The 26,254-nt window shown below is 49.0% G+C and overlaps 1 protein-coding gene across 6 annotated transcripts in view; it reads right to left on the bottom strand.

Moving 5' to 3' along the window:
• The window catches only part of USP20 (ubiquitin specific peptidase 20), a 587,649-nt gene that overhangs the window by 188,531 nt on the left and 372,864 nt on the right, over positions 1-26,254 (bottom strand). The gene's annotated exons all lie outside the window — the stretch shown is intronic.

The raw sequence follows: 26,254 nt of genomic DNA, 5'->3' as shown, positions 1-26,254 counted from the left end.
AGCCTTATTGCTTTTTCGCAACCTCTATGTCTATACATATTAGTGTGCAGCATTCCCTAGAAAACATTTCTCTGAGAACATTATGGAACTGAGTGCACATGTACTAATCCAGGAATGCTCTCTTTGAGGCCATATCAACCAGCCTCCTACATAAGACAACGTTGTATTGAGAGGATGTGAGGAAGGATTTTTGTTTTGCTGCTTTTCTCCCATTGACTTCTACGGGACACACTTCCTGTTTGCTTTGTTTACACGCTTGGCCTGTCTTCTGTATTACTGCCTTGTCTTTTTTGCTCATTTTTCTGGGGAAACTGATCAGTCCAGGTAGATGCAAGATGCCATCCTGCATAGCAAACGCATTGCTTCGCGTACGGTTATCTGGCAGCCTGCTTGATAACGCAGTGTTTGCAGAAACATGTTTTGGACTCTTTCCTCTGATGGAAAAACAATCTCCTCTTGAGAGTCTATAACAGCTCCTATGAACTGTTTGGTTGTGCTTGGGACTAGGCTTGATTTTTTCTCGTTGATGGAGAAGCCCAATCCAAAGAGAAGGTTGATGGCTCTTTGAATATTTTGTCTGCAAATTAGGGAGACTCCCCTGTAATCAGCCAGTCGTCCAGATAAGGGTACAAAGGTACTGTTGTTGTTCTGAAATGTGGTAACCTGTCTTGCCGTTCCTTCCTGTCTGTGGGCTCTCGCATCATCTGTCTCCCCCCCCTCCCACTCCATGGTGCTATCTATCTCGCCTATCTTCTCTAACTGCTTCTCTATTGACTATCCTGCTCTCCTCACTAAATCTGGTAGGAAAAAGTTTAAAAAGGACATCCTGGTCTCCAACCCAGGCCTCCCTATCGCTGACACCTACACTAGTGCCTGCTCTAAGGAAACTCTCACTGACATCCTCTTTTTCGTGCCTTCACCTGAACTATGGACCCTTCATATGGTCTCTGTGCTCTCTCCTTTTTCCTCTTCTCCCATTAATGGTGGCACCCGTTGGGATGTCCTCTTGGCCCCCTTCCGCTCCTCTAAGGCCATCATTAATGTCTACGCTAATGGGACCGTCTTGGTCCAAGGCCCTCAGGCCAACCTTCACCTCTTTGATAGACGCTTCCCTCGCCTCATCAACTTCCTTTCCTCCCCTGCTGTCCCCCCCTGTCTTCGGCTACCTTGCCTCTACCCTCCCTGCCCCCTCTCACACTCCCTCTTCACCTCCTTCTTCTACACCTCCGCAGGGCGTACCTCTGATCTGTACCCCTCCCCGGAAGTCCTTCAAGGATGACAACCTTCTCCACTTTACCACTCTTAACTCTCGCTCTGCCATCAAGCATTCCTCCGATATCTGTCGCCTTCTTGAGGAACTGGACCTTGACGTCCTCGGTCTCACTGAGACATGGTTCACAGCCAGCTCTGTCACGAGCTTTGACACACTCCTACCTGATGGTTACATGATCCTCTCCGTGCCCAGGCCCAACCGTGCAGGGGGGGGTGTTGCCCTTATCTTCCCTGAGTGGATTCCTGCCACTGTCACTCCTATGCAGACCTACTCCTCTTTTGAATGTCTTGTCTGCCGACTCTCTCTCTCTCCTAGCCATTCCCTTACCGTGGCTACTATCTATCGGCCACCTGGTCAAATGTCCTCCTTCCTCTCTGAGTGGGCTGACCTCTCCTCCTCACTCCTGTCCTCTACCACTCAACTCCTCTTTCTTGGTGACTTCAACATCCACCTAGATGCCTCCTGTCCCCCCACTGGATTCTTTCGTGAGCTCTGCGACTCTTTCTCACTCTCTATTCTAGCGTCTGGGCCTACTCATTCTGATGCTCTGATCTCTTCTGACCTTCGCCTCTCTGTCCCTCTCTCCACTCCTCTCTCCTGGAGTGATCACGTTCTCCTATCCTTCCACCTCACCCTCCCTACCCCACAGGCAAAGCCACCCTCATCATTGCCACCCACCTTCTCGGTCATCCGACCCATGAAGCGCGTGTCAGTTGCGGCTTTCGCTGCCACCTTCTCGCCCCCCCCCCCTTCGGCTGACTCCCACCCTGACACAGCCCTCTCCTTGCTCCACTCTGCTATATCTGATACTCTTGATATCCTTGCCCCTTTCATGAAAATCCGCCTGAAGCCCAAAGCCAAATGTAACTCCTGGTATGATTCGGATCTCATCACCCTAAAACGCAAGTGCAGGGTGGCAGAGAGGAAATGGCGTGCTTCATGTTCATCCTCTGGCAAACTGGCCTGCCGCCTGCTCCAAAGGCAATACCGTCTCTCTGTTCTCACCAAGAAGAGAGCCCTTATCCAAGCCCGCATCTCTGCGGCATCTAACAACTCGGCTGAACTAAATCTGCAAGGAGCTTGCCAACCCTGCTGCAGTCTCTACCTCTCCTGTCCCCTCCCAGGCCCTCTGCACTACACTGGCCTCCCACTTCATCTCTAAAACTCAGGACATCCTGTCCTCACTCTCCTCCTATGACCTCCCCCCCTCTCTTCCCTGCTCTTCCTCTGGCCCTTCTGCAGCCACCCCTCCTCCCTCCTTCTCTGCCTTTCCCCTTTTTTCTGCTGACGAGGTTTCCAGACAAGTCCGATCTATGAAAGTCTCATCTAAACAGATTCACCCCTGTTCCTCCAAACCTATCAAGGACCACATCGACTCCCTGGCTCCTGCCCTGGCTGACTTTTGCAACCACTCCTTCGCCTCTGGAGTCTTCCCATCCCCCCTCAAGCACTCCCTTGTGCACCCTCTCCTTAAGAAACCCTCTGCCGACCCCTCCTGTCCGGCTAACTATCGCCCAATCTCCATCACTCCCTTCCTGGGCAAGCTCCTGGAGAAACTGGCCATCTCCCAGCTTAACCTCCATGCTGAAGCTGTTGATAGTCTCCATGACCATCAATCTGGCTTCAGAGCGGCCAGAAGCACGGAAACTGCTCTCCTGAACATCCGTGAGGACCTGCTCTTGAACCTCGACTCCAACACTCCGTGTGTTCTCATTCTGCTCGATCTCTCTTCTGCCTTTGTCACTGTCAACCATGCCATCCTGCTCAACCGTCTCCGTGATAACCTGGGTATCACTGGTCAGGCTCTGGCATGGCTGACCTCTTTCCTTTCCAATCGACCCTCCCAGGTCCAACTTGGGTCCTTCCTCTCTGACATCTTTTTCTCCACCTGTGGCGTTCCCCAGGGATCTAATCTCTCTCCCTGGCTGTTCAACCAGTATCTGGCACTCCTTGCCCACCGCATCGCCGCCCTCTGCCCCAACTTTCAGTGCTATGCGGACGATACCCAGCTCATTTTCAGGCTACCCTCGGCCTCCTCCTCTCCCTCCCTCATCTCTGACTGTCTGTCTGCTATCCAGGAATGGTGTGCTGCCAATGACCTCTGCCTTAATGCTAGTAAGACTGAGATCCTACTCATCGGCACACCCACTCCCTCCTTCGCTGCAGCTCTCTGGCCGGCCTCTCTTGGCCCTCTTCCTGCTCCTACCTGCAAGGCAAAAAACCTCGGGGACATCTTCGACTCCACACTCTCCTTCTCTCCTCATATATCTGACGTCTCTAAGAAGTCACATTACCAGCTGCACCTCCTCAGAGGTATTCTTCCCTTCCTCTCCTTCCCCCAGAAGCTCACTGTCTCCCGAGCCCTGGTTCTCTCGAAGCTGGACTACTGTAACAGCCTCTCTCTTAATCTGCCTGCCTCAACTCTCCGCCCTCTGCAACTCATCCAGAACAGAACTGCGAGACTTGTCCTTGGCCTCAAGCCCAGGGACCGTATCTCACCAGGACTGAAATCTCTACACTGGCTCCCAGTGGCTGCGAGGATTAAGTTCAAAACCCTCTGCATTGTCCACAAGGCCTTCTGGGGCCTAAATACCTTCAACTCTCTCTTCCTAAATATCTTCCTTCCCGAGCCCTACGCTCATCCGTCTCCAACTCCCTCAGGGTCAGCCGCTTCTCGAAGCAACGAGCTGGGGGTAGATCTCTCTCCGCGGCAGGGGCCTCCCTCTGGAACAGCCTTCCTGCCTCCCTGAAACTTGAGGAGAACCATCTCCGGTTCCGGAAGCACCTCAAAACCTTCCTCTTCACTTCTGCTTTCTCTCTCCCTCTCCCCTGCTAAATTCTTCACCAAAACTGCACTGATTCTGCAACTGGGCCACTCTCACCGACCTCGGTCTGGGCCCAGTCACTCTTCACTTGCACTGCCTCCCTGGCAACCCCTGCACTGCGGGACTGTCTCTGTATCCCTACAGCCCCCCCCCCCAGCACTTGTCTGCACTTACCTTGCACTTGCCACCAGCTGGCCCTATTTATTTATTATTTTATTTCTATTCTACTTATTTGTACTGCACTCCCCCCCCAACCCCCTTCCCCTTGCACTTTTGCCCTTCCCCCTACCCCTGCACTTGCGCGGTCTGAATGACACCTTGCCTAGTAAGATCGTTGTCTGTCTTCCCCTTGTTCCCCCCTCCCTGCCTCGTCGCGCCTTGAAACACTTGTGTATAGGCGCGTTACAAATGCCATATCATATCATATCATATCATATCATACACCGGGATTGCTTCCCTGCGCAAGTGTGCTGCCACCACCATCAGTACCTTTGTGAATACCCTTGGAGCAGATGCTATTCCGAAGGGCAGCACCTTGAATTGGTAGTGCTGGTTTGCTATCTTGAAATGCAAGAATCTTCTGTGCGCTGGGAACATTGAAATATGAAAATAGGCATCTTTCATATCCAGTATTGCCATGTAGTCCCCCTTTTTTAGTAGGGGGATTGTCTCTTGTAGCGTAGTCATGCAGAACTTTTGTGGCTTGACATACTTGTTTGCAGGGCGCAAATCTAATACTGGGCACATTGTTATATATTTCTTTGGCACAAGGAAGTAGGTTGAACAAATACCCTTGTTTACCTCGTTGGCCGGGATGATTTCTATGGCATCCTTTTGGAGCAGCGTGGCGATTTCCTCTAGAAGGATGCGTTGGTCTTGTTTGGAGTGTGTATTCTGGCATGGGGGATGGTTCCGGGGTTGTTAGAGGAGCTCTATACAATATCCGCCCGCTACGGTGGACAGCACCCATCTGTCTGAGGTGATTCCCTCCCATGCGTGGGTGAAGTTGGAAATGCGCCCTCCTACTGGAGAGGCATGGGAGGGCATCTGGAGCGGGCAGTCACTGTTTATGAGGTGGGGTACCACCTCTGGAGGAGGAGCCCCTTCCCCGACTGTGGGACCTGCGCAGTCCTCTCTGGTAATTTTGAGAGGCCTGGCCTTGGTTGTTTACAGAGGAAGCACCCTGGCTTGGATTATAGCTAGAACCCCTCTGGGAATTTTGGCTGTGTGAGTGACGGAAATTGCCGTTCCCCCTCTGGTCAGTAGGTTTATTGGTCAGCTGGCCCAATGACTTGAGTGTATCGTATTCTTCCTTGGCTTTTTTTACGGCGTCCTCGACGGCCTTACCAAAGAGCACATTGGGCTCAACGGGCATGTTGATAAGGGTGGCTTGTGTCTCTGGTTTAAAACCCGATTGGCGTAACCAAGCGTGACGCTTGATTATGGTTCCGTCAGCTATTATTCTGCCAGCATTGTCCGTGGCATCAAAATTGCTCTTCAACAAGCAGCTTGCCCTGCCTTCTGCAGCCACCAGTGCTAGTTGAGACTTGAGGGGTTCTGGCGCGGATGATAGTAAGGCTGAGACCTCATCCCATTTATGGCAATTGTAACTAGCTAACAGAGTAGAGTTATTAGCTATTCTGTGGAAGAGGCCACCTTCCTGCCCATTGTTTACATCCTTTTACTTTCCTTGTCTGGCAGAGCCTCAGAAGAAGCCAGGGGTGTACCAGCTCTCTTCCTTATTGTAGTAACAACTAGTGACTCAGGCTTAAATTGGCCCCTGATGTATAATGGGTGAGAAAAGGCAGGTCTAAAGAGTTTCTCTATGCAGGGGTTCACTGCCTGCGCGAGATAGGGAGTTTCCAGCAAGGGTTGTATTTTTCGTTGAACAGACTTGAGGAGGGGATTAAGTCATCAACAAAATCCTTATCTTGATGGTCCTCCTGCGTTGCTATTTGAAAATTCTCTGTTAGCCTTGACGAGCACTTCATTTAGCTGAGGTTGATTGTCTATGGGTGAGTCTATAACAGGGGGATCCTGATTAACGGGTGAGCCCATGATATACATATCTGTATCAGGGTCACCCTCATCATCCTCATTATCCCCGTAATTAAGGCCTGCTGCCTCTTGGATAGAGAGGTCCTCACGATTGGAGTCTGGGTCATATAAGTCAATGACTGTGTCTTGCACTGGATCCTTGGGGCGAGACCTCTTAGCAGGGGGTTGAGCAGGAATCTGGGACCCAGAGGGTGCTGTTGTGGGAGGGGTGGAGTGGAAGCTTGTGAAGTAGTCAGGGTCTTTTTCATAAAAGTTTGCCATGAAGGACATTCTCCTCATGACCCTGTCAATATCTTCTGGTTAGCTCTAACTAAAGTACCCAAGTTGGGATCAATGATGCAATGGATTTATTGGAATTTTTTACATGCATTTGAATCCCTCCAAAAGAATACCACTTTGTTAGTGACTTAACTACAAAGCATTGCCTCTTTGTTTTGTTATATGCATTTCCTTTAACAATTATTTTGTAATTCTATTGATCACCTAACGTACCTAGCCACATGTACTATGTGAACATTTCTTTTTTGTCATACCAAGTTTTGAAAATATATGATTGCACTTTTTTACAATTCTTTGGTTGATTTACAGTTCTTTCTGTGCTTAGAAATACGCTCTAGAAGCACCTTGTACTACTACTAAGAGGGTGGTGACCTGCATTTAGCAGCTGACTCATCCAGAGGATTTCTATACTCAGGAAACCTATTTTCTTCACAAATACGTTAGTGGACAGCTTTAGTGACTAATACACTGTCCACCCGAAATTTCTGTGGTTTAAAACAGAACATGTAAGGGTACACTTGTTGTTTAGTTAATATCTTCCGCTGACCATTGAGCAGAGCTAGGAATGACCAATGGTTGAGAAGGGAGCCCCAAATACTTAGGTGTGGGAGGGAGTATAGTAGAAGGTGGAGCGTTCTTCTTCAGGGTGTAAGACAGTGAATCCTGTACTCTAGGTTCCTTACTCTTAAGAGGCGAACTATCCTCCTGTGACTTATCCCTATGTGGGGTCTTGGAAGACTTTTTCTTGGACTCCCTATCTTTAACCAGGCTCTCTGGGACGTGTTTTTTTACTAAATGGGCTAGTCCTGCCTGTATGTTTTTTTTTACCTGCTTCGACGTAGAATGTCGAATTTCGGGCACGGGCTGGACCGGAGTCTCGTCAGCAGACGATCGACTATCGGAAATGGTTTTGCGCACAACGTTTGTTCTGTCCTTCAACAGCCAGGGCCTGTCATGTGGCGATCTCGATATGGAGTGCCCAGAGGACAGCGATTCAGCGGACCTCTCCCTAGATGTTGTGCGTTGGCCTTTGTTCGACACTCGTGTCGAGTCTCAGCCATGGGTTGTGTGCTTGGTGTGGGTAGAAGTGAGTGCGCTTTCGTCGCCGGGTGTCGTCCCCGTAACAAGACCGCCGGCCTGTCTGTTGGGGTAGGGGGCTTGCGCTTGGGAAACCTGAGTAACCCTGTTGCCATCCCCGTCAGATAACGCAGCATTGCTGCTGTCACTGAAGGCCCCCTCCACGTCCATGGTGGCCTCGACCTGTATGGCGTAGTGGGCCCAGAGTTTAGTTAAGCGGTCCTTTAGTGTCTTGGACACGAAGAGCGTACACGCCCGACAGGTACCCTCAACGTGTCTTTTTAGACTTCCCGAAGGTTTAAATACCTTCTCTGGGATGAACTAATTTTTCCCAGGGTTTATAGTGATATTATCTAAAATATTTGACTGACAATCAATTATTTCAAGAAAAAAAAATGTTGAATGTAAATATGTCGACATTACATACTAAAAAAAAAAGTCATCCGGAGTCCATAAAAACTGAAACCAAGCAAAAAAAAAAAGAAAAAAAAACATTCCACAGAAAAAATCCACAATCCATTCCAGTAATCCAAAGGTGCAATCCCAAAAACGCGTGGAGTACGAAAAAACACATTAAAAAAAAAAGAAAAATCCAGAGAAATGGGAAGAGCAGCAGCCAAGACACCCGACGGTAACGAATGGACTTCCAAAATGGCGTTTTCACACGCATTACGCATACGTAAGAGTTACCTTTTCAAAAGTACTATTATTAATCTACATTACAAAATGTTATACAATTGCACCATCTAGCGGTGAAAAAAAATAACAGTTACATGCAATACATTTTTTACTTATTTTAGACGAAAATGTATTCGAGATGTTTTTTCGAAATAATATTTTTGAAATATTAACTTTCGAAAATATTACATTAAAAAATGTAACTGGATACTGTGTTTACCGTTTCCCAGAGAATGTAAGGTTAAATTGACTTTACTAGTCTTTTTAAATTCCTAGACCCAGCACACACTATCTTCCTATAGAGTGCTGGAGGGGCTACCTAGTATCCCCTGTGTCTAGAAACTCATGTAGCAGTCAAATGCTACCCTTTTCTATCAAAATGGCTGGTGGCAGTGGTTTTATAATGAACGACCATGATTTTTCCCGACCGCGAACACCCGTAGCTAAAAATCGCAGGAGCCACGTTTTTCAATATGGTGCCTTGAGCCCCTTTGTTTAAACAGGTCCCGGTCTTCTTTTTTCGCCATTTCTTTTTGGAAAGGTCCTTCTAGTGTTTGTCTATGCGCGCCAAACCAGGTTTGGTCTCTTTGTTTCTATGCCTTTGGCGGGCTTCAGGACTGACGATCGCCTCTGGGTGGGCAGTAAGTGAGGGAGGTGCCCGAAACTCCCTGTGCTTAGTCTCCTAGGAGACCCAAATGCACTCTGGCATGATTGGCTGGCTGACTGTCTGGCAAGGAAAGCCACCCTGCTGGGTGAGTGGCAGCTAGGCTGGAATGAATGGGAGAAAACTGTTTAAAAGGCAAGTCTCTTGGAGTGGAAAGCAGAGTCGACCACTGGAACGAAAGAACCGAAGATGAGCTGGAAGAGGACGGATGCTGCAACTCCTGGACCGTTGGTTTGCCTGGTGAAGCCCTGCTGCAGGTCCAAATTGCCAAGTTCAACTCGATAGAGAAGCCCCATCAAGGACGACTTGAGTTGGTGGGACCAATCAACTCGTAAGCCACCTGGATACCATTCTCGAAGCTAGTTAGGATTAACCAGGGGGAAGGACACCAGCTTCTGTGCTTGAATTACAGCTACTCGAACTGAAGTGACTCCATTTTGTCAGCGTTTTCCGACGATCCCGTGCAGTGCAGGAGTCCCCCGACGTCCTCCCTCTTGTCCCCACGACTGAGGCTCAGGAACAGTGAGACCTGCAGGAACTGCCAGGAACCAACGTCTTCAGCTGCATCTTTTGCTTCATATTAACGCTTGTGCCAACCCGATTGAGAGAACGCCTCTCTCGCGGTGAATGTTTGTGGAAATTTCCCAACTTGTAGGCCTAATCAGCTTGTGACCCAACATATGATTCCTTTTCGTACAAACTACTTCTGAGAACCTTTGCAAAGACTTTAACGTTTACTTCAAGAACTGCTCTTTCCTATCCAAGACACTAGTCCATTGACTTTGGTCTAGGCCTATTGAACTGAATAGAGTCTTCTAGTGAACTAAAACTATTTGCACTGCCTAAGAACGTATTTGTGATCTATTCTGCTAACTTGTGCCTTTTTACTTCCATTGAAAGTAACTGAAATGCCATTTTGCTCCTATTTCAGGGGAGCCTAATTTGTTCAGAAACTCATTTATTCGATATTGAAGTGTGTTTGTGTAAAATATTAAGTTGCCTCCTTCTAGTGAATGTTTTCTAAATGATTAGGTAATAAATCAAAAAGTGTTTTACCAAGAAACCTTGAGTGTAAGTGTCTACGTGAACCACTGTGATTGTAAGACCTCTGTGTAACCTCTTGTACTGCTCACATTCCCTCTTGAGATAAGCCTTAGACTTATACCAAAGGTTGGTTTTGCTTACACCTGTAGTCATAATTGTATGTGGTGGTCGCAGAGGGTACTGCATGCAATTCTGCCTAACAATGGGTACAGTGGACGTCACACTAGGGATAGTATTACAGGCACACCCTGTCGACGTCCCTTTTCGAATTTCGAAAACAACTGTAATACTCTGCAGCTTCCACTAGATGTCGGCCTATGCACAGCATGTGATCTAAGCAGATTCCACAAGCCTCAAATGTATTTTACAGTAAATGTGTGACAATATTTGCCTAGAGGTTTTTAAAGGCATAATAAATAATTGTATAATGTTGTACTTAACGGTCTAACTGGAATGATTGGTGTTGTTCTGTGTGGATTAATTGTAGCCCTAGACCACACCCCAGCCCCCCTCAGACAAAGCCTTGCCGCTCTGCTGCCTACCCTGATTGGGTTTGGATAGACCTTAGTGTCTCCCCGTTCACCATAATAGGGAGGCCTCCCAAAATCCACCACTATGGCTGATTTTGGAAATCCAGTTCAACAGAGGGCAACACCAGTGCAGCTTCTCCCCAGTAATGTTGTGCTTTTTTGGCAATTTGATGCCTATCTTAGAAAGATAGCTGCAGCACAGACACTATTGGCTCTCAGGTGAATGATGAGGTGCCATCCCAGAAGGTTTCCTTTAAACACCTGAGGCGTATGAGGCATAGGTTGTGTGCCTCTCTTGAAAGTAACGTCCTCAGATTGGTGACAACTTTTTGTACTTGTAGAATTCTTAAAACAGGTTGTGTGCAAAAACAGCACAACATGCATGTATCATATGGGCTATTCTTAATGGCAAATCCAAGGTTACATAATAATTCATAATTCAAAATACAATCTCCTTTGCACAGGGGAAGATTGTGTGTCAGTAATGAGGCAGCCTGTCTGAAAAAAAGTTAACATCAGTATAAGACTGCCCTTGTGAATTACATGCTAAACTGGGTGAAGCCAATTACAGAGAAGGCTCCCCTACCATCCTCACAATCAGCCAGTAGGGTTGCAAAGCTCCCTACGTCACTATTCAGCTGTCTAGCATCCTACAGCCTGTAGAGTTGCAAAGTTCCCAGCGTCACTATTAAGCTGTCAATCAGCCTACAGCATGTACAGTTGAAAAACTCCCTACAACACTATTCCGCTGTTAAGCAGCCTATAGCCTGTAGAGTTGCAAAGCTTCCTGTGTCACTATTCAGCTGTCAATCAGCCTATAGAGTTGCAAAGCTCCCTGCATCACTATCCAGTTGTCAAGCAGCCTATAGCTTGTAGAGTTGCAAAGCTTCCTGTGTCACTATTCAGCTGTCAATCAGCCTATAGAGTTGCAAAGCTCCCTGCATCACTATCCAGTTGTCAAGCAGCCTATAGCCTGTAGAGTTGCAAAGCTCCCTGTGCCACTATACAGCTGTCAAGCAGCCCTCCACACCACTTTGTGTCTTCACACCATATCAAGTACTTATTTGGCACATCAGAAAATAGAGCCCCTACCTCCTTCGCCCATCATATCTTGCCCCACACAGAGCATGCAGACAGTTTAAAATTTAAACAATAAATGGATGCTCTTCAGATTGTTAATAATAATAATGATGTAACGTTTTTAATACAGCGCTTCATGACAAATCCATAACACTTCAAAGCACTGTATAATAGCTGTTATCATTATAGAATTTAGCAGTACTACCAAGCATAGGCTGGCCCCATACAGGAGGCCAGTGCATAATTCTTAGCTACTGTGCTCCAGGGACATGCTTTGGGTAGCAGGCTGCACTACAAGGGTAGAAGTTGGTTAAAAGAACCCCACTTTGCCAAGTTTTGTCAATTTCAGGTATTACGTCACAAGGTGACATCTTCCCAACCAAGCAGGGATGCGATTTGCTCAGAATGCATCAGAAGCGGGAACTGAGTTGGGCTACAATATGCAATAAACTGTGGTTACCCTTTTACTAATTTGGGGCCCAGAACCACTATGAAACAGAGACTCAGTGATGATTTTATATTTACCTAATAGTAATACAATAGAATACCAGAGCTATTTTTAAGTAAATACCTCTAAGTGGATAGTCTTAATGCTCATAAAAATGGATGCTTGGTGATTAAGAAATGGTGTGTTGTTTGCATGTGAAGAATTAAAGGGGCGAGTTGCTTTCGCTTCCTGGCAAGTAGCTTGCAAATTGATATTTCTACTTCTGTGTTATGCGATTTAGCACGCGACCTAACCACCTCCTTCAGACCTTGGGCCTGGATGCATGTAATGTGTGTCCAGTCACAAGAAAGCCACGGAACCAGGCTTAGCATGTCACAGCACCAGGTTAGATAATGGCCAGCATAGTGTACACATGCTCTGTCACAAGTGAGGCACTGGACCAGACTCAGGGTGGACAGAATACACGGCACATATCCAGTAGCAAGTGAGCCACTGCACCAGGCTGAGGATTGGCAGAAATCATGGCACATACCCAGTCACAGGAGAGGCTCTGTGCCAGCATCAGGATGGGTGGAAGCCATGGAGCATAACCGGTTAGAAAATATGTTCTTTTTGCTAAGTTTCCCTCCCACGTTCCCTATACAACCCCATTCTTTTTGCTGTTTTTATCTTGACCTGATTTTTTTATGGGAAGTCTTGAGCTTCACTTCTCCTGCTTTTGCTCATTGCTATGGGGCAACTGATCAGTCCTTCAGACCATCAGTAGTGGGAAACTGGGTTTCCCTTTTGAGTTCTTGTGCTTGCTAACATTGCATGCAGCACCTTACAGTGCAATGCCATGGGTATACGTTTGTATCAACCTAGCTTTTAACACATGGTATTTCTGGTTTACTTATATGTACCTAAAGGCAAGCTGGTGGCAGCAGATACAGTTTTACAATTTGTGTATTCTTTTTAGTGTACACAATCGCCTTGACCACGTATAGCTACTAAACGTGGCTAGTGCCCTAAAAAGGCCGGGACCCAAGATTTCCACTTGTTTCTCTGGCCAAATTGTTGTTTGGCCTTCTTCCTTCCTTGCCAGGTGAGGAAAGTCCTTATAAGGTCATGCACTTGCCCAGGAAAACTGCTGCTTTCACGGGCTACTGAGGCCTGTGTTTGTGCGTGTGGCCCAGGAAGGGGGCTTGACCGTCTAGTCCCACTCAACATCTATGAAAGTCTAGGTGTGGGGCATTTGTGAAAACAGTCGTTGTCCCTAGGAGGACAACTCCTGGCTGCTTGAATGGTGCAGATCTTTACCATTGGTGGGCTTGGACTTTCTTCCAGCTCAGTGTCTGGATAAGAGGAGGACATCTTCAGCCATTTCTTGAGATCATAATTGGAGCCAATAATGCCTTGAAGAAGAAGCACAGACAGCTGAAGATCCAAAGACAACCCCTGCAGTGGCCAGCATACCCTTCCTGTGTATGGCCCGGTGAAGCCCCGTTTGACAACCTGAGCACCGAAGACCCTGAGCGGTGCTTCAGCCATTGGACTAGTGGGACATGTTGGGGAGATTTATCATTATTGTGCTTCATCCCCTCTCCTAGCGAGAGCCCCACCACTTTTTGCTGGACTTCTGGACCTTTTTCTTTTAATCCTGAATGAGTGGGGCCTTTTTCCAGTCATTCATTCTCATGGGCTTTGTCTTTTGGAACTCTATTCTTCACATTCCACCTGTACATAGCTCTTAAAGGCATCTGCGTTTTACTACTGCAGCACACAGCTCCTTATGGGCAGTGTTGCTGGGGACCCTTAGGGTCCTCATTTAAGATTTGGTGTCCGATATCCTTAAGTTAACTACAGGTCTTAAGGATAGTGTCCCTCCCAAACTCTATAGTTTGAGAGATTGGCCCACACCACCTTCAGTGGAATGCCAAAGGGATAGCCTAGGTAGTGCAAAATAGGGGTACCAAATTACCAACTTGGGTCCACCCTTCTTTATACGCCACTTCTAGCGTGGTTGTTCTTTGTTAGCCCTTCTTCTACCATTCTGGGAGGGGAAGGTCTGTGTGTGTGTTTAGCCTTTGGCAGGAACCAGTAGGTATCCCTACCTAGACTCCAGAGTGTCTGGGCAGGCAGGAAGTGGAGGAGGAGTCTTCCACCTCCTGTCCGTTGTCTGCCAGAGTGCCTGAATAGGACTAGTTCGCACAGGGGGTCTGGCTGTCCATTTGGACAACTAAACACCCCTTTCTGTAAAATGCTGAGAGAGATTGCAGAAGAGTGTGTGCTGGAACTGTATAAAAGGTGAGTTGTCTGAAGTGTAAAGCAAGTGGACCACAGGAAGCTGAAGTAACCGAAGAAGACGACCAGAGACGCCTGCAACCCCTTTGGAACACCGTGAAGCGACCACTGCTGTCCTGACCCTGTTTTCTATGCGACAGAGCAGCTCCGAAGAGGATGACTCCTTCCCTTTGGTTGGTAGGAACAACCAGTCCCAAGACGAACTTTGAAAGTAGCCATCTCCTGAGATCCCAGGAGTTTCCAGAGCTGCGGAACCCCAATACCAGGAGACCTGTTGCCCATTTCGAGTGCATTGTCGTGGAAAGGCCGGATCCATCCAGATCTGTGTTGGGCCCTCAAGGACACTCCAGAGATCCAATCCAACTAACCCAGACCCCCTCACAAGAGTGTGGGACTGCAAGAAGCGAAGAAGATTGACCGGACGATCCGTGTCCTTTGTCGGTGCTGCTGAAAAGGTGCCAAAACCGCAGAGTCAATCAAAAAAGTTGCTGAAAGTCGTGCCACAGGGCCCCTCTCCAGACTGCTGCTGAAAGACACAGTCCATTGTCCTGTTTTTCGTCACCTGAGCAAAGAATCCCGAGGTCGGTCCACAGTTGCCACAATGCGAAGGAGCCAACACAAACACTTTCTTCAAACTCAAGATACTGTGGGGAAAAAGGTATTGCTTGCCTGATTCCGTGAGAGTCGCTCCAAAGTGTTGGAGTGCACATAGAGGTGCCCAGGGCAACCCCCTCTTACCTCTGACCCAAGCTGCTGCTTGTGTCCCCTTCTTGAGTCTGTTTTTCAGTCTCCTTTGTTAGTTGCTAACATGCTGCTTCAATAACTTTAGACACTGGAAGAAATCCATAGGAACTCTTCATTATTAGCCGTTTGCCAAGATTTCAAGTCCTCTGCGAACTGCCTTTAGCTAGGGTTGCGTTTCCAAACTAAAAAGACTTGCCAGGCAAAGAAACCGTCTCTAGAACTTTGAACTAAGCTTGTGTTGCACTAACCACTTATTTTCCTGCCTTTAGGTAACTTTTCTATATGTGTTTGCAGAGTAAATGCATTACTGTATAATCTGTTGAAAACCACATGAGTGCACAATTACCGATGATACGGTAACCTTGCCTTTTCCCTTTCTAACGTTGCTACAAATGTAACCGCGAACAGTGCCCTTTGAAGTGTATTATCTAGTATTCCTAAGTGTTCTACCATTACCGTGAGAAGTATTTAAAGTGATTCTGGTGTAAATATAATAAAGATATATCTTTTATATAACTATACATGTAAGTACTTCTAAGATTCGGAGTACTTATCTACAGCTCATATCACCTCTTAAGATAAGCTTGACTGCTCTGCCACACTACCAAGGTCCTGAGCTAGTACAGACTGATACTAAGAGTTGGGGATCTACAAACCACTGGGATAGCTTACTAAAGTCTAACTGCCAGTAAGACTTTAGGAAAACTCCCCTAACAGGACCAATTATTCCTGACACCTTCTCAAGTGGTCGACAGCTTGTGCCACAAGTCACCTTCTCCCCAGATTTCGGCGTCCCAGCATTAAGGGATCGTGTCCTGGAGCACCTTCTGTGACTGCGACTCAAACAACACCTGTTGTCGCCTGTGTTGCAAGGCTGTCGCTGGAACTCGCCTTTCTCCAACCTGTGAAGTGTCCTGAGGGCTGCATCAGTGATTCTTGCATTTCCTTCATTGACAGTGTTCGCATCTTGCAGTTGCACCCAACTGGAAGAATCCTCAAACCTGCAACTCCTGGGCACCTCTCACCGGTACTGAGTAGACCAAAGTGCACACAGTGGATTTACTTTTTCGCAGTTTGCCGTGACCCGCCCTGCTGAGTCTTTCTTCCGGACCTTGTTGCTTTTGTGACTCCTAAACTCGCTGAGTCTGTTTCCTGTTGCTGTGTCCAGACACTCCCCTCCTGCCGACGCTTGCTCCAAATACCATCTTTATAGCGGAGCGTGGCGGAGTGAGGTAGAATGTCTGGTGTGTCGCCCAGAATATGTATTTGTACTGAGTGGACCAAAGTGCACATGGTGGATTTAGTTTTCACATTTTGCCGTGACCTGCCCTGCTGAGTCTTTCTGCCGGACCTAGTTGCTTTTGGGATTCCTAGACTCGCTGAGTCTGTTTCCTGTTGCTGTGTCCAGACACTCCCCCTCCTGGCGATGTTTGCTCCAAATACCATCTTTACCATCTTTATAGCAGAGCCTGGCGGAGTGAGGTAGAGTGTCTGGTGTGTAGCTCAGAATACGCGTTTGTACTGAGTGGACCAAAATGCACACGGTGGATTTACTTTATGTATTTTGCAGTGACCTGTCCTGCTGAGTCTTTCTTCCGGACCTTGTTGCTTTTGTGACTCCTAGACTCGCTCAGTCTGTTTCCTGTTGCTGTGTCCAGACACTCCCCCTCCTGCCGACGCTTGCTCCAAATACCATCTTTACCATCTTTATAGCGGAGCGTGGCGGAGTGAGGTAGTGTGTCTGGTTTTCGATGGAAGAGGACATGTTGCTGAGAAGCACACTACAGCTGCTAATGTTCGAAAAAAATGGAAATGTGGCTCCTGCACGTCTTTTATCTCCTGTTTCCATTCATACAGACTTGTTACGGGCACCACATGAGCTGAGGGTGAGTGACCAAAAACGGATAGCTATGAAATCCTCTATTTGTTCGTCTGATAACCCTGTTCATTCATCTACTGCACCCTCTATGGACCTCTTGCAGGTCGCTACACCAATTAGCTCATGGCCTGGGACACTAATTGGGGATACGGCTCTGGTCACGCCACAATTCAGTGATTCATGTACTGAAAGGGGCATTATAATTAGCGAAAATAACACACAGCCTGAATTGCCTCTCCCCCAAAAGCCATCTGTGATTGATGTCCTAACAAGGACCTTGGATGCTCCACTAAGGACGTTGCTGCCCCGTTCCTCCACGCGCCCATCAACACTCATCAGGGCACTAGTTCATAAGAGCCCTTCTACTAACATTGACCTTCATTTAACTCAGCCTCAATCGCCTACGGAGCTGATTTGTATCGACCCTGAGGCTGGCGCAATGGAGCCTATTTTGCCTGTGGCCCCCTCTTCTCCTGTGGCGTTGTTGGACTTGCTGGGCTACGGAAAAGGAACTCGGCCAAGGCCAGGCCTTCCCGGGAACCGGTCCCCCATGGTTCAATACACAAGCGATTATTGTTGGGCAAGAAATCCAGAGTTAAGCCTCCTGCTGATGACCAAACGCCTGTTCCAAAAAAGCCTGGCAATTTGTTGGCCAGCTCCAAAAGCAAATGCTCCCCGGGTTCTAATGTAAACAATTTGACAGCTCCTAACTTGCCATCAGTTAAGGACAAACCGGCACGTACTTTCCATAAACTGATAACACATGGTGCTGGCCCAGGGGCTTTAGTACCTTCTATGCTTAAAAAGAAAAATCCTCTCCAGCCCCCTGTTCCTTTGATGGGGTATTCTTCTGATGCTGACATTTTAGAAGGAGTTGAAGCCTGGATCTGGCCTCCCCGTGAGGTGGAGCAACCCTCTGGGGCACCTGGGGTGGTGCCGTCGCTGATTGTTCCATTTAACTTCCAAGCACCAGCAGCTTTGCCAGACCCCCTGCTGCAAACCCCTCTGGGGTTGGAATTAAAAGGGTCTGTGCCTTCCCCTATGAATAAGTTGTCTTTATTTCCTAATCAGCAAAAAATACAACCGCCTACAGCAGCTGAGATCCTATCTGGCTCTAGTGGATCTATTCCTCTTTCCAGGGCCAGGTCGGAGGCCCCCTCTACTGAAGGTCCACTTTCTGTCCTTCAGATGGATGACCTTGTATCAGGGGTTGCCAGGCCAGGCGGCATTCCTGGGAGGTCTGAGAGTGAAGGATCTTCCCCGGAGGATGACAAAGTGCAAGCAGCGGGTTTGGATGTTTGGCCAGAAAGCACGCCAGCTATCCCTCAGAGTACCTGCCCTGACCAGCAGTGTATTGACTCTGAGTTGACTCAGTCATCACACTAACATAATGTTTCGAAAACTTAGCCTGATCCTCGACATCTAACGGCAGAGCCTAGGAAGCAGAAATTGGATTTATTTTCAATTATGTCAACACTCACTATTGCCTTGGCCCCGTTCACTAAGTTGTATGAGCAATTCAACGACACGGCTAAGGATTATACTACTCTATTGGCCATGCTTCATACTAAACTTATTTTTCTGGAAGGCTTTGTGATGGCAAATAGTAACAGACCGGCTGGGCAAAAACCTCAATGTGAGCAGGTGCTCCATCAGCCGTACGCCACAAGGCCTACCATCCCCAAATCAGTGCAGACATCTAATGTCTCCTTGGCAGTTGACTTAACGACGGAAGACCGGAGTATCGGTCTCATTCACAATATAGGTCAACTCAAGAGGGAAGGTTAAAACCCTGCTCCAGCAATGAAGAGGCTCTCCATGCTATTGTTACAGTTGGGGTAGAGGCTGATCTCCCAGGTGGTTTGGGCTTTTCCAATTGTCATTCCTCCCAGGCCACTGGCGGCTGGAACATTGATTAAAACATCCAATAAATCTGGCTCTGCAATTCAAATTGTTACCCAAATATCTGCTCCTGGGGGTAGGACGGGCACTCCTAAACAGACCCCTTGAAAGCTGCCTAGGGTATCTGGACTTTCTAGTTTGGCGGCCAGAAGTGTAGCCATATATAAATCTGGACCGGCACTTCCAGTGACAGAGCCCTTGAGTCCGACCTGTGCGGCCTTGTTGGACCTTTTCACCTACTCAATGGAGGACTCTTAGTGAAGTATAAGAGTGGAGAAGGTTGTGACGCCGGTGGGTCCCGGCAAAAGCTGAAGCCCTGCAGACAGTGAATTGAGAAAGCCAGGCCCAGATTGGCCCATTGTCCAGACTTTGGATGAAAAACATCAGCAAGACCACTTGAGGGTTCACCCCCTAACTTCAGGGGAGCAGTTCTCTGGGACGCACTCAGTCATTAAGAATCAGACTCTTCACCCACCTAAAGAAGAAGTAGCGGGTCGGACGTGCGTGAAGCTGCACCTTTCACTTACGAGACCTTATGGCCCTAGCTCTGGAAAGCCAGTGAATAAAATCACTAATACGCTGTCTCTTAAGTTGGAAAAAATTGTGGACAGAAAAAACAGGACTATTTCGAATCGAAGAACGATTATGGATCTTCTACATTCAATTCCGAATTCGAGATCCTTGCGCTCCTCTGACCTGTCGCTGATTGAATTCTGCAAAGATAACCGTCTAGATACAGTCTTTCTCCATATCACTTCTCCAGTGGTAAAAAGCATGTTGATGGAGGTGGCCCAAAGCCTACTCATTTTGGGTTTTGATGTTACGGCAGTAAAAACAGCAGAAGTGACGAGTGCCACCTGGGTAAATCAGACACTGGTGCCAACGTGCCGGTTGTTCGTGATAACCTTAGTAGAGAGACAGAGGGCCTCATTACAACCTGCCATTCCGGGACCGTGCAAAATCCGTGACGGCGGTAAAAACGTTTCCGTGTCCGCAAGGTTGCGGAAAAACCGTCCGATTACACGCTGTCGGTCGCGCGCACCACACGGACTCGGAAACGTTGTTACCGCCGTCACGGAAAACCCCACGGAAATGGAAATAACGAAGCCACAAGTGGCGCTAAACCCGTTACCGCCTCCGCCACCACGGACACGGAACCGGAAATACCATGATCGCCAAAACAGGAAACAGAGAGGCGGCCCTCATATAAAAGCACAATCCATTGCCATCCAGAGCCAGCACAAGCACAATCCTAACTCTGAGAAGCCAAAAGGGACCACCAGCATGACTGCCAGGATTCCTGCTCAGAGGCAGCGCAAACAGCGCTTCAGCGAGGCGGAGCTGACCGTCTTGGTGGAGCACATTGTGGACAATGCTGAGATGCTGTTCAGCGCCGACCAACGGCGTGCCACACAGCAGCGGAGGAAGGAGGTGTGGGCCGAAGCTGCACGCAAGTGCACCGCCGTGGGCGTGGCAGTGAGGAGCGTGAAGGACTGCCACAAGCGTTGGGACGACCTGAGGCTGAGGGTACGCAACCTAATTTCCACGCACCGCCAACGCAGCAGTGGGACAGGCGGAGGACCCCCCTTCCCCACTGAGGCTGCAAGCATGGGAGGAGCGTTGCAGCAGCGTCCTCCACCTAGAGGGAATCCATGGGATCGGGCAGGCTGAGGCAGGAGTGAGCCCACCTGCAGATGCCGGTAAGTGCCCAAACATGAATGCCACATGTAAATATGCAGTTGTGAGTACTGGGCCAAAGGACCCATTAACAACCCCCCCCCCCCCCAGGCAGTGCATGTGTGGGCCAAAGGACCCATGAACAACCCCCCCCCCCCCCAGGCAGTGCATGTGTGGGCCAAAGGACCCATGAACAATCCCCCCCCCCCCAGGCAGTGCATGTGTGGGCCAAAGGACCCATGAACAATCCCCCCCCCCACCAGGCAGTGCATGTGTGGGCCAAAGGACCCATCATGATCCGTATGGCAACCAATATCACTGAATGCAGACACCAGCAATCAGATGCATGTGACTAACACTATTCAATGTACAATCTTAATGACGCATGTGATGCACCCATCTGCCACCACAACAACACTAATTGCATGCCCTTTGTGTCCCCACAGCCGTTTCAAGTGACAGTGATACTGCACAACAGGCCAGCCAATCTGCATCGGCAAGTACACTAGCCACCGCCACCACACAGGAGGATGCTGCCGGCAGTTCTGCACCTCTGGCCACATTACCAGCCACTACAGATGTGCGGCACACCACCACCACCGACATCCCCACCGTCTCCACACTGGCTGAGTCTAGACAGGTGCCACGGGAACCTATCATGGACACCCAACACAACACCGAAGGCAGCAGCACTGCAGAGGGGGCGGCCTGCAGTGATAACAGTGCCCCGCAAGAGCACTCGGAAACGGGGCCACAGGGGGAGATGCCCACATTGGAAGACCTGGGCTCCTTCCATGAGCTGGGGTTCAGCCCCACTTCACTGGGGAGTCCCATGAGGTCACCCACCCCATCCATGGCCGAACTGAATGCCCGCATGCAGCGGATGGAGGACCAGCAGGCTACCCACACCCAGCTGGTGGAGAGGCAGCTAGAGGAATCCAGGCTGCAGAGGGAGAGCTACAGCGCCTCAGTGCGTCGCCTGTCGAGGTCCATTGGACGCTTTGCGAGCACCATAGTGACCCTTGCACGCCATGTGAGGGAGGGCAACGACCACACCTCCAGGCTTGTAGAGGCCATCTTGGTTGGCCAACAGGCAAATCTGGCACGGATGCCCTCAATCCCAGATTCTGGGCCATCAAACACTACCACCCCATCCAGCTCCACTACTGCCAGTCCAAGGAGGCGCTCGAGTAGGCTAACGGGTCCTTCGGGCAAGGTTGCACAGGCACAGAAGCGCACGCGGAAGTGATGGCATGTGTGTGGGGCAGTGCAGGACACATGTGGACTACAAGGGTGTGAGAGGGGTGGGCACGTTTGGGTGGTGGGGTAGGTAGTTTTGGGGGTTTGGACAATGGGCTCTGGGTGGGGGTGGGCACGTTTGGGTGGTGGGTGGCCCCGGGTGTACAGCTTCCCTAACCAATGCACCTTCTTCCCTGTTGTTATCACATCAATACATCACCATTTCAAATCAAGACATACATGTGTGGACATTGATCATTTATTTTGCAGTGCAACTATTAATTCATTGTCGTCACCATGTTTGTGCATTTCTGTGAATGTGCTGTGACTCAAAAGTAAATGCCAATCAGGGCATCCCGTGCTCTCTGGCCATCATGTGGACGCCCAGGGGGAGGCGGTGCCATCCCATCCCCATCCCCATCTCCATCCCCATCCCCATCTTCCTCATCTGCGTCTGGTGGCATTGGGATGTTCCTGCGCAGGCATATATTGTGCAGCATGGCACATACGAGCGTGATTTTGCCCGTCTTCACTGGGCTGTACAGCAGTGATCCGCCAGATCTGCTCAGACAGCGGAAACGGGCCTTCAGCAGTCCAAATGTCCTCTCAATCATTCCACGTGTGCGGATATGTGCCCTATTGTATGCCTCTTCATGCCTGTTCCTTGGTCTCCGTACAGGTGTCATCATCCATGGCGTGAGTGCATATCCTGCATCACCTACATGGGATGTAGATGGGGGAACATGTCAGTGTTTGTGGCATCATGTCCTCATCTGCTGCTGTGCATTCTTGTATCATCATTCATTCATGCATATGTACCATGCAGTGTCTGGAGGTATGTTTCGGCCATCACGAGGTATGTCGCTGACTGCATATGGGCCTACACATTGACTTGCATGTTTACTGTGCCCTGCGGGTGAAATTTGATTGTGTGCATGTCATGGTGCAGTGCTGTCCTCACATGGCAGAGTGACTCCACTGTACGGAAGTAGTAAATACACGTCGTCTCATTTACACGCCTCCTGTGCTTTTTGGGCCAGTGTTTCAATTGAGGGTGGGTGTCTGCAGTGGCACAGGGTTAATGGGACAGTGACGGGATTGGCTGTGGCAGCGTGTGCACGGGCACATTGTGGTGCCCTGTCATGTCTTCCTTCATGATGTTTGGCATCTGCTGTGTATTTGGTAGATGGAAGGGGGGTGATGCATGTGCGGTCACAGCGGCACACTCACAATGCTCATTGGCCTGGACACACACACACCACTCCGACAGGGTTGTAGCATCGTCAGCTGTACTCACCCAATAGCCACGTGCTTTGTCCGGCATAGCGTTCCATGTACCGTGGCAACGTGGAATTCCGCAGTACCATTGAGTCATGTGATGAGCCTGGGAAACGTGCACAGCAGTGTGTAATCAGTTGCATGGCATCACAAACCATCTGGACATTCAAAGAGTGATACTGTTTCCTATTGCGGAACACCGCCTCAATTGCATGTGGTACTGTCAGCTCGACGTGGGTGCAGTCAACTGCGCCTATGCAATTTGGCATGCCTGCTATGGCATGGAAGGCCAACTTGGTGGCAATGACCTCGGGGAGGGTGCGGGGTAGGGCTATGTGTTCCGACACATGGCGCAACAGGGCATCCAGTACCTGTACCAGGATTTTTGAGAAACACGGTTGTGATATGCCGTGCAGCTCACCAACCGTGTGTTGATAGGTGCCAGTGCCAAGGAAATGCAGAACTGAGACAACCTTCAAGAGGGGGGGGGGCGGTGTCAATTAGGCTGCTGATGTTGTCCTGAATCATGGCGGTGATGTGCAGGATTGTTGCACGGTCCAGCCGGTATAGGGTGTGGATCTGTCCTGGGGTGAGGTTCCAGGGTGAGGCCCTGATGCGTGGTATTGGTGGCTGGCGGCGGGGTCGGGCTGGCTGGGCAATGGGGTTTGCCATAGCTGCAGGGTTGGCTGGTTGCCGCCTGCGCCTCCTCCGCCTACGCCTCCTCCTCTGCGCCATTACTGCCACCATGTGCAGTACTGCCTGTTGGTTGAGTAGGCCCAGTCCCAGTGCTACTAGACCTGCTGCCTGCATGGTTCTGTGTTGTGTTGGGCTGGGTGTGGCCCTTTTGTAGGCTCCCAGTGGCCTGCTAGGTCCAGCTGGGCTGATTTGGTGCACCTGTGCCCTGATTCAGTTCAGCAGGCAGTGTATAACGCCATGTTCGCGCTGGCGGCTGTTCCGCCACCGTGATCACGGTATTTCCGCCATTTTTTTCCCGGTATTTCCGTGTCCGCGCTAGTTGTGATGCTCACGATGTTTAGTGTTGCCGGTAACGGAGGGGTTTCCGTGCAGACGGACTTAAGGGGAACCCTGTTTCCGCGGTGGCGGTTTAGGGTGGTGCTATTACCGGGGCCGCGGGTCATGATTGCGCGGACATGGAAACGGTGCCGGTATGGTTTTACCGGCAGTGTTAATTCCGGACCGGAGTACTTGTAATGAGGCCCAGAAGCTTCTCATTTAATTCTGCCTAAGCAACAAGCTAACTGGAATAGAGGCAGAGGCACAGCGGGATCCCCACAGGAAGAGCCTAACTGCGAACTGGCCTACGGTCTTCAACCTGGACACGTATTTATTCATGCACCTGTTCTAGCAGCAGGGTCAAGATTGCCGCAAGGACCTTTGAAGAGAAAAATAATCTATAAAGATCCGATGGGAGTGGGCAGAGTTCCATCTGGGCCGCTGGAAAAAATATCTGTCAGTAGAAGCTGCTTCATCCACTCGCCTGGTTAGATGTAAGCCTGCGTCAACAACTGCAAGAAAATCAACCTCGCTCAGTGGAGATTGGTCATGGCTCTCAGGGGCCCTAGTGGCTAATAGATCTTTGTAGCCATTCAAGGCCAACATACACGGCCGCCCCGTGCAACTTCCACTGCTATCTCCACAGCAAAAAGAAAGTTAAAATTGATCTCGATCTCATGGAACACCCAGGGATTTTCCCATATCACTGACCCTTCGGACATACATTTGGGTGATTATGAGTTGATTTGTTTCCAGGAGACCTGGTTGAGTGAGACTCTGGGTATGGATGGATTTGAAGTCTCCATCAATCCTGCTAAAAAAAGAGATCATGGGCCACCCTTACGCCGGCCTTCTGACAGCAGTAAGAGCGAGCAGCCCTTTTCATCTATTAAATTCACTAAACAAGAATTTGTTGATGCAAGTTTCTACTATTGGTTGGGAAAATTACGTCCCTCAGATGTCAAAGGACTTACAGCCATCAAACTGATCAAAGTCTATTGGAACCATGTCTGGATGGGTGTTGAAGTGTTCTTAGACCAATTTGCTGTATTTTTTGGACGATAATGTAAGCAAAATGGGCCAGCTCACGTGATTATATGCTGCTGATCTCAACATTCTGGATTTAGCGATAGTGGTGCAAGATTTGAACTGGAATTCTGATGATCCGCGTTCCACTAGAAGGCAACTTTGGTGTAGTCTAATGGACGCCCACGACATGCACATCTTGAACGGTAACTGTACTAGAGACAGGCCACCGCAACCGAAGGGGGAGAATTTGGTGACAACCTCTATTATAGACTATATATACGTCTCAACAAGCTTGCTCCCTCTAATTGAGCGCTTTTAAATCATCAAAATCATACATAGTGACCCCAATTCGCTTCAACTGGAGTGGTCTCCCACAGACTGTCCGGTACAGCCGTACTTTTCATCGGCTCTTGTCACTTGTAACAAAGGTCTTCGTCTGAAACTTACTCCGCCAGACATTAGCTTACATTTAACTGAATTTTCTTGGTTGGGTGCATCTGTAAACTACTCCTCTCTTTTGGAGCAATTCCATCGCGACCCGTAGAGGGGTGGATCAGCTCATAACTTCAAACACGCATTCTACCCTGAACTAGTCTCACAAAGGAAAGTGGCAAGACAAACTGCCCAAAGATCCAAGAAATCTGGACTCGCAAAGGACGTTGCAGTATCAAAAACCTCTAAATTTCACTACAAGAACCGGTTACGTGACTCCAGGTATATACGCCTTCAACAAGATGCTGAGGCTATGCTATCAGCTCTGGGGAGTAGAGATGCAAATAGATTTTGGTCTTTGATCATGGAGGACGATCTTGCTTTGAAAGCAGACCAAACCAATCCGATTGGGGAAAACATCTGGTCCTCACATTTTGGTAAATTATACACTGCTCCTGATGGGCCAGACACTTCATTCAATAGAAATGACGACACGGATCTGTGGGTTGTTGCGACCTGCCCAGTGGATATTACCCGAAGAATAATGAAGTTGAAAAATTCCAGAGCTCCAGGGCCTGACGATTTGTTCCCCGAGGCTTGGGCTGCTTTCATTTCATGCCTGTTCGAGCAAATAGCCCAGTTCCATCTGCTGGCCTGCATGGACGAAAGCAATTGTGGTCCCCATTCATAAAAAGGGGGACTGGAGCAAGCCCGAGAATTTTGATCTGCAAGCTCTTTAATTCAATTTAGTTGTAGCAGTTCACAGGGTGGTGTAGAGAATCGGGGTCCATCGATATTTTTCCAACTGGTTTTATTAAGGG

The sequence above is a fragment of the Ambystoma mexicanum genome, chromosome 8, assembly GCF_040938575.1.
Source record: "Ambystoma mexicanum isolate Mex_15411 chromosome 8, UKY_AmexF1_1, whole genome shotgun sequence".
Classification (NCBI taxonomy): Eukaryota; Metazoa; Chordata; class Amphibia; order Caudata; family Ambystomatidae; genus Ambystoma; species Ambystoma mexicanum.
Note: the sequence above shows the minus strand (reverse complement) of the source record. Positions and strands in the feature narration are given on the sequence as shown.